The sequence below is a fragment of the Schistocerca americana genome, chromosome 1, assembly GCF_021461395.2.
Source record: "Schistocerca americana isolate TAMUIC-IGC-003095 chromosome 1, iqSchAmer2.1, whole genome shotgun sequence".
NCBI lineage: Eukaryota > Metazoa > Arthropoda > Insecta > Orthoptera > Acrididae > Schistocerca > Schistocerca americana.
Genome location: NC_060119.1, coordinates 837660824 through 837665580, shown reverse-complemented (window position 1 = coordinate 837665580; position 4757 = coordinate 837660824).

The following is a 4757-nucleotide window of genomic DNA, read 5'->3' as shown; positions in this document are numbered from 1 at the left end:
AACCGTACACCTGTTCTAACTTTGTTCCTCCTATTTGGCACGCAATCCGTTTATATTTCGTTCCCACTGACATTACTTTCGTTTTGGAGATGCTAATCTTCATACCATAGTCCTTACATATCTGATCTAGCTCTGAAATATTACTTTGCAAACTTTCAATCGAATCTGCCATCACAACTAAGTCATCCGCATATGCAAGACTTTTATTCTTGATCTCACCCAGCCAGTCTATTGTTTTCAACATATGATCCATAGATAATATGAACAACAGTGGAGACAGGTTGCAGCCTTGTCTTACCCCTGAAACTACTCTGAACCATGAACTCAATTTACCGTCAACTCTAACTGCTGCCTGACTATCCATGTAAAGACCTTTAATTGCTTGCAAAAGTTTGCCTCCTATTCCATAACCTCGTAGAACAGACAATAACTTCCTCCTAGAATCCCGGTCATATGCCTTTTCTAGATCTACAAAGCATAGATATATGTCCTAATATAAAAAAAACTCATCTGCTACTTTTGGTACTTCATATCTTAATCTAATTCTCACAGCATCGCCTGATTTAATTCGACTTGATCCCACCACCTTTATTTTACTTTTCTTGAGATTCATCTCATAACCTCCCTTCAAGACAGTATCCATTTCGATGCAATTATCTTCCACTGTCTCTGATACAATTACTACATCATCACATGACAAGGGATAAGACAGGTTTGTAGCTTGCCCTCCATGTTAATCAATACATACAGTGAGTAAGCAGCAAAGGAAACAAAGAAGAAATTTTGAAAGAGAATTAAAGTTCAAGGAGCGGAAACAAAAACGTCAATTTGTGTTAATTCATCAAATGGTTTGTTCAAAATGCTAATTTCAGTATCTGATTTCTCTAAATTGTTTCATGCTACCATGTCTTTATAATTTGATTCATTAACAAATTCATGTTTATCCTAGCTTGCTCAGTCTCTGACAAGACTTAAAACATTTTTTCTTTTTTCAAAAGTAGCATATGGCATATTTACAAAACAGTTTTCATTAGTCCTTGACTGCGCTTCACCTTCTGTAAAGTTTTCGACAAATTTTAGTTCATAGTGCCACTAATATCAGGCACAAAAATTTCTTCACAACATTTCAGAAGAAACAGTATGCAAATTTTCTACACCCGTTAAGTTCTTAAATAAACCTTTTTCAAAGAAAGAGTAATTTTTATTCATAAAATTTGCATTGTTTTAAAATACTGCACTATTATAGAATATGGAAAAAGCGATCAGCTCTATTTTAATACCAAAGCAACAGAAACGAGCAACAAACGCATCGCATAAGAACTAGTACAGCATTGGTGAGACAGTATTGTACCTGTGGCCTATTAGATGGCACATGTGTACATGTAGGGTGCAAGTCTTGTCACATCTGGTCTATAAAGTAGTTTCTCACCGTCGTCTGCGCACGTCAGCTGTATTCCAAAAAATGGCTCTGAGCACTATGGGACTTAACTTCTGAGGTTATCAGTCCCCTAGACTTAGAACTACTTAAACCTAACTGACCTAAGGACATCACACACATCCATGCCCGAGGGAGGATTCGAACCTGCGACCGTAGCGGTCGCGCGGATCCAGACTGTAGCGCCTAGAACCGCTCGGCCATTCCGGCCGGCGCTGTATTCCACAGTGACTCCATTCCTAGTCTGAAAGTTTTTGCGAAGTGCAGCATCAGTGATATACAATGATTCATTTGCTTTAAAAGATTAAGAAGGACCCACAACGAAAGCTTAAATCTTAACAGTTCATTTATAGTTTGCAATAAAAATAGAAAACAGCTGATCAGCTGCCTGTATCTACAAAACGTGCCTTTATCTGCTTGTTGCCCTTGAAAACTGACATATTAACACGCAAACTGCAGTTCTTCAACCTCAGTGTCCACTCTTTAGCACTGACTACTCGTAATGTCAAAATAGTGGTATGATCCCCGATAACAACACGATTTTTGAACAGAGTTTAAAAAAATTAGAATCAGTAGGAGAACATTGCTGATTTTTTGTAGTAGTCAACCACATATCACTTTCCGAAAAAACAGCGTACGGTGAACAGACTAAGTTTCCTTTTATTTGCCTATTTCATTTAATATTTTCGTTCTATGTTTCTTTTAAACTAAATGAGACAAAGTTTTCTATCTTTGTTCGATTTCTTCTTTCAATACAGGGAATAACAGGAACAAAAAAAAACCGGAATCTTGTTGTTTCACAAACAGGTTATTTTGTGCGGTGTTAACAGCCTGATTAACCTGGCAACCGATAACCGGCTGTTTCAGCCATAACCGCCATCCCTAGTTCAGGATGGAAGTACATAAGCGTACAAGCCGCCTGTTCTGGAACATCGTTTTCGTAACACGAAATGGGACGCGCCGCGACGAGAATCGGCTCGACACTGGCGTCATGGCGCGTGTCGGCTGACAGCAGAGCCATCTTTCGGAAGAGGGCCGAGGCGCGCGTCCCTGACCTGAGCCAACACTTTTCGGCGCCCCCCAGTCCCCGCCGATTCCATGAACGAGCCGCTAATACTGGGTCCCTGCTACGCGGCGCTTTAATCGACTTCCACTTACCAGTAACAGGACGAAGAAGAAAAAAAAGGCTGCGTCAGAGCCGAACAATGCCGCAACACGTTCAAGGCCCTGGGAGTAGCCTTGCATGTCAAAATGAAATCCTCTTGTAAGACGTTCACTTTCGACCCGTTATGTTATTTTTCTTTGTACTGTGGTCTCACGTAACAGCTAAGATCACTTCCCCGTAATATATAGACAAACCTGTTATGTAATTGATGAACACTCAATATAGCCAGGACTACACTCTCCACAACCTGGTTTTGCTTTTCCTTTTCTAAAGAGTCTATGCTTTATCAGTGCTGCTGCGGTCCATTGAAGTGGGTTCCTCCGGGACCGCGCGACTGCTACGGTGGCAGGTTCGAATCCTGCCTCGGGCATGGATGTGTGTGATGTCCTTAGGTCAGTTAGGTTTAAGTAGTTCTAAGTTCTAGGGGACTGATGACCACAGCAGTTAAGTCCCATAGTGCTCAGAGCCATTTGAACCATTTGGAAGTGGGTTCCTCAGTTTTACTCTTCCAAATGCGGATGGGGGGGGGGGGGGGGAGGTAGGGGGAGGAGTGGAATCGGAACCGAACGACAAGAGAAAGGACTATTTGAGAATAGCAATTGCCTGTTCACCAGTAATAAACGAGTCGCTACAAAGCACAAGAGGTCTGAAATTTTAATATACCTGCTAGTTTAAATGTAATTGTGTGAACCTGAGGATGTTTATAAAGGAATTTGGCTGTTTTCAGTTATGCCCCGATGTCACGAGTCTACATGCTTATTCTCGAAATAAGACAGAAAAAACATTTATATTGAATGTTACACAATGAAGAAGGAAATAAAGGATGTTGGCTATGCTTCACACATAACTATTGTAGTGGAAGCTGTGCTCATGACTGTACTTTGAATTGTCAAAGGATCAGAAAATATCAAAAACCAATCTCCAAGTATTTATACTCGGATATATCGTTTCGGAGCGTCTCATTATCCAGTTGCATCTCTTGTACACTATTCGAAGTATTACATTGGTATATGCCTGAAGAGTCTTACAGAAACCGCAAAAATCCTACACCTAAATTGTTGAACGTAGTTTGACACTTCCTTCTGTTCCCCACAATGCACACACCCCATTTTCCCTAGTGTGAGCAATGCCCTAAACGTTTAAAGAATATATGTTGTGTTCCATCCTCATGTTATTCAATATACACACATCAAAAAAGTTTTGCATCACCCCAGTTTACAGAACTCCTGAAGATTGACGTTGACTGTGGATATTTTATCACAGACACAGTCCCTTTGACTGTTGATAGATGTCACTAAACCCGCCCAAAGATGTAAACAACCATGTATGTGCAGCGCATATTAGACGGAGGGGATCCGACATCCGATCAATTCCAGTCATTCCACCAGGAAAGAGGTACACGGCTCCTGTTGTCTGTAGCTCAGCCATGCCTAGACGGTCAGTACCGCGGTTCGATCGCGTCCGCATTGTTATTTTGTGGCAGGAAGAGCTCTCAACAATGGAAGTTTCCAGGCGTCTCGGAATAAACCAAAGCGATGTTGTTCGGACATGGAAGAGATACAGAGAGACAGGAAATGTCGATGACATGCCTCGCTCAGTCCGCCCAAGGGCTACTACTACTACAGTGGATTACCGCTACCTACGGGTCAAGGCTCAGAGGGACCCGGACAGAAACACCACTATGTTGAATAATGCTATTCGTGCAGCCAAAGGCCGTAGTCGTGTTGCGACCCAAACTGTGCACAATAGGCTGCGTGATGGGCAACTTCACTCCCAACGTCTATGGTGAGCTCCATCTTTGCAACCATGACACCAAGCAGCGCGGTACAGATGGGCCTAACAACATGCCGAATGGACCTCTCCGAATTGGCATCATGTCCTCTTCACCTATGAGTGTCGTGTATGCCTTCAACCAGACAATTGTCGGAGGCGTATTTGGAGGCAGCCCGGGCAGGCTGAACGCCTTAGACACACTGTCCAGCGAGTGCAGGAAAGTGGAGATTCTCTCCTGGTTTGGGGTGGGACGGACGCCCTCCGACCGACAGTGCAACCATATCGGCAGCACATTGGCGAGGCATTCGTCTTCATGGACGACAATTCGCGCCCCCATCGTACACACCTTGTGAATGACTTCCTTCAGGATAACGACGTCGCTCG